Source organism: Callorhinus ursinus, unplaced genomic scaffold (assembly GCF_003265705.2).
Source record: "Callorhinus ursinus isolate GAN/ISIS: 27379988/994484 unplaced genomic scaffold, GSC_fseal_2.0 scaffold20, whole genome shotgun sequence".
In the NCBI taxonomy this organism is placed as follows: domain Eukaryota; kingdom Metazoa; phylum Chordata; class Mammalia; order Carnivora; family Otariidae; genus Callorhinus; species Callorhinus ursinus.
The window spans coordinates 29,543,667-29,560,868 of NW_027397082.1; positions in this window are offsets into that span (position 1 = coordinate 29,543,667).

Consider the following 17,202-nt stretch of genomic DNA (forward strand, 5'->3'; position numbering starts at 1 on the left):
GGTGACTGTGAATAGAGCCACTGTAAACATTCTTGTATAGGTCAAGTTGTTTTTTAAAAAGATCCTTTTTAGGAGCTGTCATTTAAAGAGGCTCCTTTTTTGAGTATTCTTGCTTCCTGTGGAGATTTTAGAACACAGCTGCAAATTCTTTGACACTCTTCCCATTGAGAGGTGGTATCTTGAATCTGAGTGGGCCTCTATGAATAATATATAACCGAAGTGATGCTATTATTGACTCTGAGACCAGGTCATAAAAGGCCATGCAGTTTCTGCCTCACCAAAACACCCGGTCTTGGAATCCTGAGGCACCACTGGAGAAGCCCACTTACTCTGAGCTCACCATGCTGAGGAGGGCGTGTGTGGGAGCTCTGGCTGACAGTCGCAGCTGAGCCATCCCCCCAGCTTCTCCAAGTTACCAGAAGTGTGAGTGAAACCAGCTCGATCCCTCCAAAAGAGTCACCAAGTGACCTCTGCAATGCCACGTGGAACAGCAAAATCACCCAGCCAAACTGCCAAATTTCCTGAGCCAAGAAATTGGGAGATATAATAAAGTGGTTGTTGTTTTTACCCACTAAGTTTGGGTTTGTTTGGTTCACAGCTGTGGAAAACTGGAACACTCTCCAATGCATATTTAAGCTTCACAGGAACAAGGATTATATCCGTTGGCAAACCTAAAACTTTGGATGCAGCAGTGCTCAATAAGCCTCATTTCTATTTTTTTTTAAAACTATGATATCCATACCATGCAGAGCAAGGCACTTTGTAAATACTGTGTACGGTAATGACAAGGAAGTAGAATTACCTTTATGATAAGAAAATTACCCAACAACTATCAAATGCTATTAAGTATGTTACTCGCGGACTCACCAACTGCAGAATCTGGAAAGGGGGTTACAAGACCATCTGTTTTACCCCTGTGTCAAGCAGGTGGGCAATGAGGCCCGAGTAGGGAAGTGGCAGCAGGAGCAAGGACTCAGAGCCTGAGGCCTGGTTTCTGACTCCAAGTGCCTTAGTCAGGGCCTCTGTTCCCAAGCGTGGATGGGCAGGAAAGAACCACTGGGTGGCTCTCTGAGCACTGCATAAGGAGGGCGCTAGCCAGGCAATCAAAGACCCTGACTCAGATAGTTAACGCAGAAAACAGAAGCGTGTTTACACAATTCTGGTCTCAGAAAGCGTTTAGGAGCTATTGCTTTGACACAAGCGTCATCAATTATGAAAAAGAAGCAGTAGGGGAACAAGAAAGTGTTCTGATAAATTAAAAAAAGTCCACAATGGCCCAGATTAAATAAAAACTCACTAGAGGTAATGAATGACAAATGGACTCTAAAATCTAAGGCACAGAAAGAGAAGAACTTGAGGGATCCTCACAGATCAGATCAAAAACAAAAAGTGATGGCAATTATAGGGAGCAGAGAAAGTGAAGAGAAACCTGATTTGTCATGCGTTTATTGACAGATGTCTATTGAGGCCCTCCTCCTGGTCTTAACAGTGGGCATCAGGAAGTGAATAAAGCAGAGAAAAAAAAAATCCTAGCTTGCTTGTTGATTATGGTCAGTGATGGATGGAATGGGGTGGAAGAAAGAAAATAAGCAAATAAGTTAAACTGTATCAAATGAGAGAAACTAATCAGCACTCTGGAAATCCAGAGAGCAGGGAGGAGGAAAGGGAGGAGGGAGGCTGCTGACAATTTTAAATAAAGTGGTTAGGAGAAGCCTAGATCTGAAGGGGTAAGGGAGCAAGCCAGGAGGAGACCTGGGGGGAGCACATTCCAAGCCAAGGGGACCACCTGTGAAGACCCTGAGACAGGAGCCCCAGACCAATGTTGGGGGAGGGCAGCATAAGCCTGACAGAAGAGTCCTTGGGGGTGCTGATGGTGAGGGACTTCAGGCCATGGTAATTTTTTGGGCCATTTTAAGGACTTTGAGAGGGGAAGGCATTGAGGGATTTTCAACAAAGGAGTGACATGATTTCACTTAAGCTTTAAAAAGATTATTCTGGCTGTCCTGTTGTGACCAGATTGGAAGTGTGGGTGGGTGCAAGGGCAGAAGCAGGGGGAGGAGGGAGGAGTCTCATGTAATGATGAGGGCAGAGATGGTGATGGATGGTGGTGGTTTGGACTGGCCTGATAGTGGTGGAGATGATGATAAGTGGCTACATTTTGGATTTACTTTAAAGGCAGGTCCCACCAAATTTGCTGACAGGTCAATAAGGAATCGAGGAGAGACAGATAAATGAAATTTGGGACTAAGAAATTGAAAGAAGTTGACATTTACTGAGGAAAAGAAGATCCAGGGGGAGCTGGTTTTTTGTGGGGATATGTGTGGAAATCAGGAGTTTGCTTTTTGCTTTTCCAGTTTAAGTTTCATATTTGAAAGGAGCTGTCTGGTAGAGTATTGGAAATGCAAGAATGGAGTTGAGGTGAGAAGTTGTTGGCATTTAAACTGTGAGAGGGAGGAAATCCCCAACAGGGAGTGTAGACAGAGACCAAGGACTGACAGTGGGCTCGCCTCTGCCAATGTGCAGCTGTGTTGGAAAGCATAGATAACTGTGAGAGGTAGGGTCTGGTGGAGTAGGGAGAAACCCAGAGGGCCTGCAGAAAGCATTGAGAGGGTGGGGATAGCAAATGTATCAAATACTGCTAAATCCAGTAAGATGAGGATGGAAAAGTGACCATCATTGACCTTGTCAGAGTGGTTTTGGTCAAGTGATGGGGTACCAGGCAAATGTGATTGAGTGTTGAGAGAGAAACTAGAGTTTGGGGAATGGGGCAGAAGCTGGAAGAAGATGTGGGGTCATGACAAGGTTTCTTTTATTTTCAATTTTTTCTTACTTTCAATTGTGGTAAAATATACATGACATAGAATTTACCATTTTAACCATTTTTATGTGTATAGTTCAGTGGTATTAACTATAGTCACACTGATGTGCGCCCATCACCAGCATCCATCTCCAGAACCCTTTTCATCTTCCCAAACTGAAACTCTGTTCCCATTAAACAATAACTCCCCATTCCCACCTCCCCTCAGCCCCTGGCAATCACCATTCTACTTTCTGTTTGTGTGCCTTTGACTTGCATTGCATTCTATTTGTAATGTTTATCCCACTTGTATATTATATAGTATTTGTCCTTTTGTGACTGGCTTATTTCACCTAGCATAATGTCTTCAAGGCCAATCCATGTTTTTTTTTTTATTTTAAAGATTTTATTTATTTATTTGACAGAGAGAGACACAGCGAGAGAGGGAACACAAGCAGGGGGAGTGGGAGAGGGAGAAGCAGGCTTCCCGCTGAACAGGGAGCCCGATGTGGGGCTCGATCCCAGGACCCTGGGATCATGACCTGAGCCGAAGGCAGACGCTTAACGACTGAGCCACCCAGGTGCCCCAGGTCCACCCATGTTGTAATATATATTAGATTTCCTTCCTTTTTTAAAAAAATACTTTATCTGTTGGGGGGGGCATGAGGCGGGGGAGGGGCAGAGGGAGAAGCAGACTCCCTGCTGAGCCGGGAGCCCGATGCGGGGCTTAATCCCAGGATCCTGGGATCATGACCTGAGCTAAAGGCAGGTGCTTAACTGACTGAGCCACCTGGGCGCCCCTAGATTTCCTTCCTTTATAAGGCTGAATAATATTCCATTGTACACACCCACCCCATTTTGTTTACCCATTCATTTGCTGATGGACATTTGGGCTGTTTCCACCTTGTGGCTATTGTGAATAGTGCTGCCATGAACATGGGGGTACAAATATCTACTTGAAACCCTGCTTTCAATTTTATGGGTATATGCACAGAAGTGGAATTGCTGGGTCATGTGGTAATTCTATGTTTAATACTTTGAGGGTCCTTCATATTATTTTTTGCAGCATCAGTTGCATCATTTTTTGAAAGTGGCGTATTTTTGACAATTTTATTTTATTTATTTGACAGAGAGAGAGAGAGAGAGAATGCACTAACAGGGGGAGTGGCAGACAGAGGGAGAGGGAGAAGCAGGCTCCCCCTGAGCAAGGAGACCAATGCAGAGACCGTCCCGGGACTCTGGGATCATGACCTGAGCCGAAGGCAGACGTTTAACCAACTGAGCCACCTAGGTGCCCCTTGACACATTTTCTAAGGTAACATTTTGGACCACATGGTTATTAAGACTCTGGTGAAGAGGCACAAGACTATGGGAAGATGGTTAAACAGTGGCATATTCTTTTTCATCCTGGCTTCCTGTCCGTTCCAGACCCAGGCCTCTGATGTCAGCTTGGCATCCATCTGGAAGCTGGGAAGAGGCCCAGAGCCAGCACTCTGGGGCCTGGATGCCCTTTCCTATAGTGTCCACTCACTTTTTTTTTTTTTTCCTAAAAGAAATATCATTTCCATGGCCATGTCTCTCACTCTCTGAATAGCTTTCATACTAGGTTGAATGTTTCTTGCTTTGCACTGGGGGCAAGGGGGTCTTCGGAAGATGCCAAAGAGATGGCTATAGACTGGCCACTCAACGCGAAGGGAGGGCCATGAGCTGCTAGAATTTTGGAGGAATTAAGCCCCTGAAGGTCCTGGGCCCTATTTTAAAGATAAGGGATAGGGGAATACTGCTGCAAGGGGAAGAATGTGGAAGAAGACAGCTCCAAGGAGGCTGAGGCCTGAAGGCCATGCTCACTAACTCTGGAGGAGAACAGCACTGGCAGTCCTGAGGTCCCCAGACCCTGGCCACTCGTGGCACAGCGTGGGCCCTGAGAGCTGCCTGTGTGTAGACACTTCGCATTTTCCTCGATGCATTTTAGATGACCCTAGAACTTTGCTTTTCTGTGTCTACCAAGGCAAACTGGCAATTTGTCTATTTAATATTTATCTACTGTGTGTTGAAAGAGAGGTGGGGGTACAAGATTAGGAAACTTTTAAACAAAGCTTTAAGGAGCGCTATCTCAACATTGTTCAAAAGTGAACTGAATTAGACTCCTGGTAATGTAAAAGGCTTGCCAATTCCCATTACAACACACATTGCAACACGCTTCTCTTCTCGTAAGTGTCTTTTCAGGGTCACTCCAGTCCTGTCTGATCCTTCTCCCCCTTGACCTTCTGCCAGTGCCCAACTGTGAATCAGTAGAGCCGTCTGCTTTCCCCTTCTTGCTTACCTGCAGCTAAGGGCTGGTCAAGGACATGGGAGGGTTATATTCTCCATTCAACGACCAGTGTGTGGTCTTTATGCTCCACTGCACACGGGACTCTGGCTGCAGCCACTTTCCTACAGAATGGCCATTCCACCCGTCACCTCGCTCCTCATCTCCCCCACCTCAGCGGCTGCTCACACCTCCTGCTTTATGTTTGATGAGGGTTCCTTGAGCTTCCTGTCCCCAAGCCCACAGATCTGCTTCCCCATTCTTAGGTCTCTAAGCAAAGGTGCCCCCCATCCAGGAATAATTCCTCCACCTCGGATCTCTCACCTCCTTTCTCTTAGACACTTCATTTCATCCTCTATTTAACCCCTTGCTTTCCTGAGTCCTCAATTTTTCCTTCTTTGATTCCTTCTTCACAGATTATGAGCCTGTACAAGCGTAAAATACCAACAGCAGCAAAAAGGAGAGGAAACAAAAATGCTCTTGTTCTGAAGCCTGTGTGAAAGCAGTTGCATCTTCTTCGTGAAGTTCTGGCAAGAGAACCTGGCATACTTTCCTCTCTTTCCAATCTCTCCTGCAGTCATTCAATCCGGCTCCTACTTACCAAACCCCATGAGAACCAGGCGGGCATTCATGCCTCAATTATCAAAGCATTTTGATTTTGATTTTCAATCCATCTCCCACCTGTTCTTTTTCCAGAATCTGAAGGTGTGGCTTTGCCATTCTTCTCTGATAGTCTTGGTGCTTCTTGGCATAGTGGGAAGAACTCATGCTTTGCAGTAATTTGAATCACAGCTCTGCCACGTGATAGCTGTGTGATTATGGACTAGTCACTTAACATCTCTGAGACTTACTTTACTCATCTACAAAATGGGGAAGGTAGCAACGATGGACAGTCTGTGGGAAGACTGATGCAGCATTAGAGAGAGCTCTTGGCACACAGAAAGCAGCCCACTGCTAATGGCTGTAATATTTACTAGTCCTCTCTCTCTCCCTTTCTAGATTGGGGGATGTTTGTTCTTCAGTAGTCTCTTCAAACTATGTCTTCTTCTCTGCACCCGACAATATGTATTTTAATTCTACAAACTCTGTAGGAAAATGTGCTCCACAGAGCTCTGCTCTCTACTAATTTATCAGATGCTCCTTCTGAATAACTCAGACGTCCTGTGTTTTTTCCTTCTGTAGACCCTATTCCTTGACCCCCACAGGAGCAAAGCCTAGTAGAGACCTGTATTAGATTGTCCTACAGGCATGGTCAAGACTGAACTCATTTCCTTTCCTGAAATCTGCTTCTTCCTATTCCCTGTTTCAATCAGACACCACCTTGGCTCCAGCTCCTTAGCCCTGGTTCAATGCCTCAACTCCTTCACCCCCGTTATGGAAGGTCTTTGGAATTCACTCTCCTTTAATAGGTCTTGTATTATTCTCCTTTCTCTATTTATATTGTTACTTCCTTAGTTTAATTCTTTAAGATCTTGGCTTTTGCACGAGGCATTTCCTCTTTCTGAACGGCCTTTCTCTTTTTCTCTGCCCAGCAAATTCCCACCTGTCCCCCCATCCCTGCTCAGGGCCCTTCCTGGCCTCGCTGGTCACCCCGTGCTCGGGGTCTCCCTTGTCTCTACCTCACACGTCACTTATGACAGTCAGTCTTCAAGCAGCGTGAGCCAAGCCATTCAGGTCTCCAACGGCCTCTGTTCCCAGCATGCGTGTAGCATCTGCAAGGGTTCATGGAATGAATGAATGTTTAGGAAAATATGTGCTGAGTAGTGCATCTACCTCAAACACTAGTCAATAAAATAAAAATTCAGTTTGCTAAGATAAAGGCAATCTCTATGGACTTTGACATGTGACATTAACATACATGATAACATTGTCTGTCAAGGCTGAGGTGAAAGCTCTATTTTGATAAACTTCTTGGACCTCCAGGGATACATTTGCCTGAACAGTTTGAATAAATGACACTCATGTACTGAAGTCCAATTCTTTTTGCTGGGAGAGAATCCCATGCAGCCAAAGGCCATTTCTGGCAGGATCATGCACAGTGAATGGCCAAGTTGTGGTCTGGATACTATACTGTGATAGGGAAGTGGGTCCCTGGCCACCTAGAGCACATGATATGAATGGCAGGGCCCTTCATCAAGTCTTATCAAAGGCAGGTTTTAATCTTGGGCCTCTCCTGCGTTTCCTCCTGCTGTGTACATTCCCAGGTCAGCCCTCCCCTGCCACTGGATCCCTTCTCCCAACCCCAGTCTGCTTTGGCCTCCATGCTCCTGAGACCTCCTCTTCTTTCTCAAGCATCCTTTCAACCTGAGGGATTCTTTCTGCCAGCTGAATGGTTAATGCGTACGATGATTTTGGAACAGTCAGCCCTCTGATGATAAGCAGAGGGTCTGGGAGGAGGAGGGGGAGCATGCATGGCTGACTCTGACCTGGGACTGATACTCGTGGGTCCCCAAGACTTGCCCTTCACCTCTGCTCCTCTCATTAGCTCTCCTCAGCGCCCCTCAGCCACTCCGGGTTTTACCTATGGCTCCTCCTTCGTGATTTTAAACAGTAAAAAAGCACGGACAGGAGGATTATTGTAAAGAAGGTGTAATAAATTCCCTGACTATGGTCCCATTGAACTCTTTCATTCCTCAAAGGAAAAAATTTGATCACAATATAAGGATATGGTTACCGCTAAATGCCAATGGAGTTCCAGGGAAATCATCATGGCAGTAAGTGTGTGTATGAAGAACTCCCAGTGATTAAAATCCAAGCAGGAAGCAAGGAGATTAGCAAAGCGTTTGCTGTAAGTAAAGGCATGGTCCTGCCAAAGCAGAACCACCTAGTCTGCTATTTGAAAAAAGAGTTAAAACCAGAGTAGGTTTTGGTTTCTCCCAACCCACATGCATATACTAGAATAGCTCACACATGCATTCTGGACATCCACAGCATCCTGTCTTCCTCGCTTTGGGTTTTAATTTTTTTCCCCCCCTGGGTTTAATGGTTCTTTAGCTGAAAATAGAAGGGTGATAAAGGAGAATTACAGTCCCCTATTTTTTTTTTTCCTGCTGGTAGAACTTTCCCACCAGGATAAGTGGACTACTCTTTATCTCTCTAGAACTAATTTCTTGAGGATTCCTAGGCGTTTTCTCTCTTCTATTTCTGTAAATGGCATTGTCTTGGGAGACTTTTTGACTCCTTGCAGCCACTCTGCCAGTCTGAGAGAAACTCTGATCCTGTCTGTAGGCCCCACTTTTGCAGCTCAGTGGCTTCAACCACACCCTCAGATGTCTCCAGTTTAACTCAGCTCAGACCACTTTCCACACGCCACTGGAACGCCCTCTGTATGACATATAGCTGGGGGTGCCATTCTCTAGTTCTTGTCCCTCACTGACTTTCTTTTGCCTATGAAATAGCATTCAGACTTCTGAGCACGGAGTTCAGGGACCTCTACCATCTGTTACAAACTACCCACACTTCAGTCCCTGCCTCTGAGAATGTTCTTGTTTTCCCACCTTCCCATCTGAAGTCCTTCCATCTTCAAGTCCCACTTCCTCTATAAAACACACTGACCTCCTCAGACTGGCCTGTTCTAGAATTATTTATGGGTGTGCTTTAGCCCTTCCACCAGTGGGAGGCCTCAACAGCAGGTTCTGCTGCATCTTATTAATTTTTAATTTCCCCATGGCAGCTAGCACAGGGCCATGTGTGTGTGAGTGTGAGTGAGTGTGTGAGAATGTGTGAGTGAGTGAGTGTGCGTGCATGCACAGACATTGATTCTCTAGGCTCAGTCTTTAAAGTTTTGAAGAAAATTAGTTCTGACTCACCAGGTTATTCCAAATAAATTGAAAGGATCTCAATATGCTTTTCTACAATCCAGGAAATATTTCCAAAGGAAAAATAATATCATTCACACTTAAACTCTTGCCATTTACAATAGAGGGTAGGTTTCCGATAAAGTTTAATGATAATTGACTTGAGGAAAGGAATCTATTATGTTGATAAAATTACATTAAGCTGAGAAAATTTTGGATTGATTTATTTTGAATTTAAACATCTAGAAATAAAGATGTGCAAAAAATTCCATGCTAATTCTGCATTATGGGGTGGATATCTTCCATGACTTCATTGATCTATTATTATTTAGTGAAAAAGCACATCTTTTAACCATGAGAGACGATGGGCTCTGAGAAATGGACTGGGGGTTCTAGAGGGGAGGGGGGTGGGGGGATGGGTTAGCCTGGTGATGGGTATTAAAGAGGGCATGTTCTGCGTGGAGCACTGGGTGTTATGCACAAACAATGAATCATGGAACACTACATCAAAAACTAATGATGTATGGTGATTAACATAACAATAAAAAATTAAAAAAAAAGAAATTCTCATCATAAGAAAACGAATTTTAACTATGTGTAGCAAGAGATCATAACCAAACATTGTGATAATCATTTTACAGTATATACATATATCAAAATTTTATGCTGTATACCTAAGAACAGTACAATTATATCAATTATATTTTAATAAAACAGAAAAATAAAAAAAAAGCACATCTTTTAGAATGTGACTCTTATCATGTGTCATGTTCTAAAATAGAAAGGGAGAAATGTTCCCACACAGAGAGGTCCCCCACAGGCCAAGTGGGAGGCTCTCCTTTCCTGCCTGTGCAGTGTCTGCGTTCTCCCAGATGGGCACCCTCACCCTTCTCCGCAGGCCCTGTGGCCGCAGGGGGACCTGGCTGCTGAGGCCCTCGCTGGTGTGATCAGCCAGCCTCTGAAGGGAGCAGCTGTCACTCTGCAGGGGAAGCACTTTGTGTTCTATTCCAGGGCTCCCAGGAGCCGGCCCTCCTAGAAACTGCCCTTTTGCCTTCATTGTGTTGGTCTCTCCTGTCAAAAGAATTTCTCCAGTGCCTGCAAACCCCCAATTTCACCTCCAGCACACATAGCTGCTGCCATCTGAGAGGTTTTAATGTCCATGTGAAATGTGATAATAAGATTTGAGTTTAATAGAGTCAGTCTTCTAGACGTGACTTTATCTATGTTAATCGGCACTCGACTCCAGCTAGCTGCCTTCAGGACTCCAGCAAAGCCAAGCACCTCTCCTCCCCGGCTCCTGGCCCACTTCTCTGCTCCACTGTCTGTTTGTGGTGACTTACCCTCCCCCTGAAGCGGCGAAGGGAGAACATGGCCACAGACGACCAGGCTCACGTCATCCACGTTGGCAAATCTGGAGGAAAGAGAGTCTCTCTCTCGAGTCCCAACACAAAGCTTCAGAGCAAGACTTAGATTGGCCAGGCTGGGGCCCCGTACTCAGTGGGTCACTGACCCCTGTGCCCCGAGGAGGGGAGTTCAGTTGCGTACCCCTGTGGCTCTTCCTCAAGGAACGTAGGTGTCCTTATCAAACAGGAAGAGAGTAGGGCTGCGGGGCAGAGAAAGAAAACAAACGCACCCCTTACCCAGCTACATGTTACAAAATGTGTTTCTCAAAGTCATGATATTCAGTTTTTTAAATAAACATTTTGTAAAATTATTGACTTTAAAATGCGGGATACTGGGATACTGGAGGTTATCAAACAATGTTTCTCCACCTGGACAGGGTTGGGCCTCCCCAGGCTCATTGTGCACATCTTAATGATGGTGCTGTTCAGGGAAGGGGTCAGCGTGTGCCCCTCCACGGAGACGCTGGGATAGTGTTCAGCACTAAGCATTCTTCAGAGCTGGGTAAGAGGAGGTGGAAACCCACAAGGGCTCATTTTCTGTGGCGCTCCACAAACTCTCTGGGTGTTATAATTTTGCTACTTTGAGCCAGAGGATTATGCGAAAGACTCTGCCCAGAAAGATCTCTGTGAGATTTTGTTGAGACTCTGGCCCTCCCCGACCCACCCCATGCCACTCCTAGAGTTCTGCAAGGCCTCAGCACCAGAGGTCAGCCCTGAAGTCAGTGGAGAAGCCCTGGTGCATTTACTTCCAAGTGTGGTGCATATGTTGTTTTGTAGTTGTGTGTGCAAAAATGGAGGTTTTGTGTCTGGATTGATTGTGTGCAGATCTCTGCATGTGTGTTTTTTTGGGGTCTGCATTTGTGTGTCTTTGTATCTGTGGTCTTGTGTGTACATGTAAGAGTGGATATAAGAGCTGAATTAGTGTTTATGTTTAGACTATCTGAAGAGCTGGAGAAATGACAGTCCTTTACTTACATTTAGTTTTGTCCTTAATGTGCTTAATTTATGGATCTGTCAGGGGCCGTCCTTCCTGCTCCCCCCAGCATGCAGGAGGCAATTTGGTCCAGCTGTCTTGATGGAATGCATTCTGGTCTTCTTGAGCATGCTTTATTATTTTTATTATTAGAGCTTTTGGAAGGTCTTGTGAGAGAGGTGCTGAGGTTCATCGCAGATTATTTTTAATAACAGAATTCTAGAGGGAAACGGAGAACTGTGTTTTATTGGCAAGCTGTCTTCTCCATCTTTAAAGTAAACAAGAATCCACTCTGCATTATTTAATGTGTCATCTTTTCCTCCGCCTTTTAATCATCTTCCAGATGGACTCATGATGTCTGAACCAACGGGCATAGAGCCCCCTCTGTGAGCACGTGTGCATGGGGTCCCTCTGGGAGAGGGTGCATCCAGCCCAGAACCTCTAGATTCCGAATCTGCCATGACTCAAGGCCCCTGTGGTCTCCATTTAGAACAGCCAGCACCACAGAGTCCTGCCTCTGGCCTGAGTAGGTTATGTGTAAAGCGTGGGAAGAATCAGAATCTGGGTTGTGGCGGGCACCCTATTATCTAGAGCAGCTTCTGCTAAGCTCTGGTGGTGGCATCCTGCTCCAGACTACCCCTTGGAGTGCCCACTAAGGGGCACCTGCTTGTTGGCAGGCATCGTGCTAGGCCTCTGTGAGTGTGTGTGCGTGAGTGTGTGTGCGTGCGCATGCGTGCATGAATGAATCCAAGCTGAGACCCCCTACCGCCCCTTGAAAATGTTGATATGTAATTTATGTAATTGGTCCAAATCTCAACTCTTCAGACTGCAGTAGAGACCTGGCTGCATCTGTGAGTGAGCCTTGGTGCCCTCTGGAGCCACAGCCCTGCATCTGTGACAGCTTTTCTGCTCTGCAAAGGTCATGGGCAGGGAAGCCCATTTGCCACTGGTTTCTGCACGTCCGTGTGCAGCAAGTGCCTGGTGATTTCTGTGCCTTCGTACTAGGAGCCACCTGCCGGATGCTGGCCCTTCAGGCTTGCCTGCTCCCCCTTCTCACCACCTTCTCACTCCCATCCCTGCCTAACCCGCCTACCAAACCTCAGACCCCCGCCCTCCAACCCCAGACACTCAGCTTTTGCCCTTCATGGACTTAATATGAAGTTTTTCTTAATAAATAGAGAGGAATTTTGAGCTACACATGGCTCAGCCAAACTGCATATATAAAGCTCTCAGCCAGGGAGGAGTGTGTTTTCAAGGTATTTTTGTAGGATGCGTGACTCTGAAGAGAAAGAGCTTATGGTCAATCCTTCCAGGAAACTGTTCTCTCAATAATTCCAGGAATCCAGGAGCTGCCAGTGAGGAGTTCAGTGTACCTGTTTCTCCAAAGCCTCTCTTTCCATCCTTCCCCTTCCTCATCTCTCCTTTTGTGTCCTTATCGTAAAAACCTTAAAGCATGTTCCCTGTGCCCTGACAAACTCATGAGACCGGATCACACAGTAAGAGGGAGTGATTGTAAGCCACTCACACACTAGCCATCCTCAAAATTCTCAAGTGTCCAGGTGCCAGGAAGAGTACAAAGTGCTCAAGGACTGTGGCTGCCCTTGAGGGGGTGGTGGGTCTCTGCGGGAGGGACGGTGTGTGCACAAATGACCGTAAGGGAAAGTATGGAATGTGCCAGGAAACAAGAGACTGGAGGAGATCCTTCCTAGCTGAGGCTCAGGCACGGCTCTCTGGAGAAGATGGAATTTAAGCTGTCCTTGAAGGCTGGGTGGGATTTGGGGAAAGAGAAGCATGGCCGATGGTGGTATAGCAGACAGTGATGCAGACCATGTGCTAATGGGAAGAGTAATACACCGCTTTTATAGTAACTGGGGGGTGGCAAGGAGAGAATCCGGAGCAGTTACTGGAAAGCTGCTGTGCATTTGCAAAGCCTACGGTTATGTCCAGGTGTGTGCTCAGTTCAGCGGTTTACTTAATGTTAAATATTTCTAGTAATATTAATATCAGGGACATTATCTAATCCTATTCATAATTTTTTTCTATATTCATACTTTAAGCTTCCTTCCCCTCACTTTTCTCCCTAACAAAAATACTTTTGATAGATGGGACAAATCCGTGGTTTTAAAAAAGTGGCTTTTCTTTCTTTCTTTTATTATGGGTCTGGACTTCTGTCTTGGAGCTTCTGCAGCATCTTACACTGTAGGAAGTCCCAGCATTTATCTGGTGTGTGTCTGTGGCATGTGGCTGGGCAGCTCAGAGGAGGGGGATGTGAAACATAGAAGGTGTATGTTTGCACGTGATCCAACCTCCACCTCCCCACCACAGCTTCACCTTTCACCCATTTCTTGAGCTGGGGATGGTCAGAGCTCCCACAAGTCTCTCTGGCTGCTTCAGGCCTGATAGTTAACCTCCCTTAAATGTGTGGAATGTGCTATAAAAGAATTACTTGCAGTTGCAAATGCTTTCAGGAAAGAATAATTCTTTGTCTTGACCGCGACAGGAGGTGGGGTGGGGGCAGGTTTGGGAACCCTCTGAACTTTGACAGTCACTGTCACCTATGGGCCAGGGTCCTGGAGAGCTGGCTGCTCTCCGTGAGTGGCATTTTTGCTTGCACCTTTCCAGGAGTAGAATGTAGGGTAGGGACAGTTTTTCTTCCAAAGACTGCTTCAGTGCAGAGGAGGTTGGACAGAGCAGGAGTGACTGGGCATGTGTGGCGGGACCTGGGAGGCTGGATGCAGTTCTCAGAGTGGGACGCTGTTCTGGAGTGCTTTGATGGCACCCTTGCTTTAGGCCCTTCCTCTGCTTTCCTCGCCTGTTTTCCCTACTGATCTGGACAAGGGAAATGGAGAGCCTTATTCACACCCTCCTCTGGCCCTGCTGTCTTCAGCCCTGCCGAGCAGAGGAAGGTGGGATCTTCAGAATCCTGCCTCTCTCCTGCCATGCCTGCCCCCAGACACTGCCCTGTGCTTTCATTGGCTTGCACTTGCTCAGTAGACACACACACACACACACTTGTGTGTGTATGTGTGTGTGTGTGTGTGTGTGAGCTGACCTGGGGCATGGACATCTGGAAGCCATGTTTTGTGAAAACATGGGGCCCAGAGAAGAGGAGTCTTAGGGTTCACATGATCCCAGTCTGAAAGTCTCGCAGTAGAAGGAAGAGGAGCCTTGGTAAGAACTAGGACCAGTGTCTGGAACAGGCCTGATGGAAGCAAGGGTTGCGGTCCTGCTGAGAATGGGAGGCTTGGGGTCCCTGTATGCTAAGGAGCTCCCTCCGGGATGGGGCCTCAGATGTGGAGATGTTGCAGATAGGTCTGGGGGGCTTGGCTACAGAGGCTGGGTCTCACATCCTGTGGCCCCGAGGCCCACACAGCAAGTCAGTCGCACTCCCAAGCTCAATCTTCACCAACACTCCCCTGCAGGAAGATGCAAGAGCACAGAATCCCTGGTGGCCCAATATCAGCTCCACACAGAGCCCTGGGCCCCTGACTCCCTCAGCTGGCCCTTCCTGTACACACTGGACTCGTCTCCTGCCTTCTGTCAGAGTGGTGTCTGTACTTTTAGTCACTTTTGACCACTCTTCCTCTCTTGTGACCTATCCCAACCCCTGACCTAAATCCTAGCCTGGTTCAGGTCGGCTTCTGGTTCCAAATGTCTCAGTTCAAACTAAATTTACTGAGAAACCTTCCTCACTGAGAACCTACTGTGTGCCAGCTTCTGGGCTCTGTATCGCGGGGGTGTCAAAGAGGAAGAGGCTAGCTGTGACCTGAGGCTAGCTGTGACCCACTAATCTCTCTTCCAACTTGTCCTTAAAATACACATGAAAGTACAGAAAATGACCAAAAAACAACACAAAAAAGCCACAGGAACACTGTCAACAATTGTTAGCCTTGGGAGGGATTTCTATTATCTTCAGCAACAATGAGACAGATTCAGAAGTACAATGGATGACATTTTCATTGTTAGTGGCTCAGTTGGCCAGAGGTAGGTGAGAAGAGGCCTTTGGTGGCCCCCTCCCCCAAGATCTAAAGAAACCACGAACCCAGCAGTGTATTGAATAGCACGCTCCCCCCATCCCTGCCTCCCTGCCCATTGCAATCTGGGGGAGATGAGAGCGCAGGCATGAGCATGTCACAACAAATCCTGAAAGGTATGGTCCCCAAAGGATCAACGCTGCAGGCCAGGCTGAGGGAAGAAGAGCACTGTTATGTCTTCTGTGCATTGTAAATGCTGGAAGAAAACCAGGCCCCTCCCCATCTTTATGAGGGCATAAATTGCCCCTCAGTGTCAGAGAACCTGACCATCATCAGCCCACCAAATGAGTGCCAGCCACCAAACCAGTGACATCGGGACAGGAGCATGAACCAACTTTGCTTTCTGGCTTTAGCTCCGCAGGGGGCATTATCCAGGGCATCAGGGGATCAGGAAATGCGCAAAAATGGTAGCATTGTGATGCATATCTTCTGTCAAGAAGATCTTTAGGGAGGATGAATATACAAAAGAATTGTATCCCCAGAGAACCAATGAGAAAGTTCTCAACTGGAATACACAGATGACATTTGAAAACACAACTTTTGAAAACTTTTTAGAAGGAAGTGAAAAACAATTTGAAGATCAATATTTCGTGATCTTAGTGAGCTTCAAGAATATGTGAGATTATTAAAAGAGATCAGGAGGATGACAAAGCAACAGGCTGAGATATGAGCTCAGAGGAGGAAAAGGATTCAAAGAAACATACATGTGACAGCAGATCTAAAATCTCTCAGTGGCAGTAAAGGGAGGAACTGAACCAGCAGAAAAATGCTATGATATTGAGGACAAACTTAAATTGCTCTCCTAGAATTCACTGAAAAAGGACAAAGGGATGAAACTAATAGTATGAAATATTGGACATGCTAATTTGAAGATGCCAGCTGGGTAGTTGGATGTGAGTCTGGGGGAGAGGTCTGAGGTGATAATGTCACTCTGGATATCACTGGCTTGTGGATGATATTTTAAGCTGTGGAATTTGAGGAGGACCTGGGCCTGAGCCTATATGAATCCAGTATTTTGAGAAGGAAGAGGAATAGAGCCCAGCAAAGGAGGATGAGAATGGACAGGCAGTTTGCAAGGAGCAAAATCAAGAGATGGCCATGTCACAGAATATTTTCAGCTAGAAATGTATTTGGCTTCTAGTAATTGAGACCAAACATAATAATGTCTGAAATCAGAGAGAAGGGTATTTCCCCTCTGCCATGTAAAAAGTGAGATGTGTGTCCAGGGACAACATGGTGGCCCCACAGATATCAGGGACACAGGTATCTTCTATCTAAGTTTTGTCTCCCTTGCCTGCTACTTCTTCAAGGTCAACTCAGAGATTGGAATGGCTGCTAGAGCTCCAGCCATCACATCTGTATCCTCACACCTAGAGAGAGGAGAGACAGGAGAGCCAGAAAGACTCGTGCTACGTGTCAGTCTCCCTCCTAACTTGCTTTCCTGAAGTTCTGCTCACAACTCCCACTTATATTTCCTTGGCCACCTCGGTCTCAGGGAGGCTACATCATGTAGTTCTTCTGACTCTTGATATCCTCATCCACAAAAATAGGGAGTTCTTCACTCATTTGTGTTTCATTATTCATGTATGCACTTGTTTATTTGTGAACTATATCAAGCATCAGGAAGATAATGCAGTGGGGCCTGGTGGTGGGAGCAGTGCCCTTACTCCTGACCCCTGCTGAGCACCAACCTTATGACAGGCTGGGTGCAAAGCGCTCTGTGTTTAGTTTTTCATTTGATGCGTACCACCCCCCTGCAGACTGCTCTGGCTCTCATTTGCTTCATGAACACAGCAGGCCTGCAGGGGGTGAGTCTGGTGGTGTGCACCTTGGTGCCGTCAGCACCTTCGGGGCCAGTGCGCTGGGCCTACCTCCTCCCACAGGCCCTGT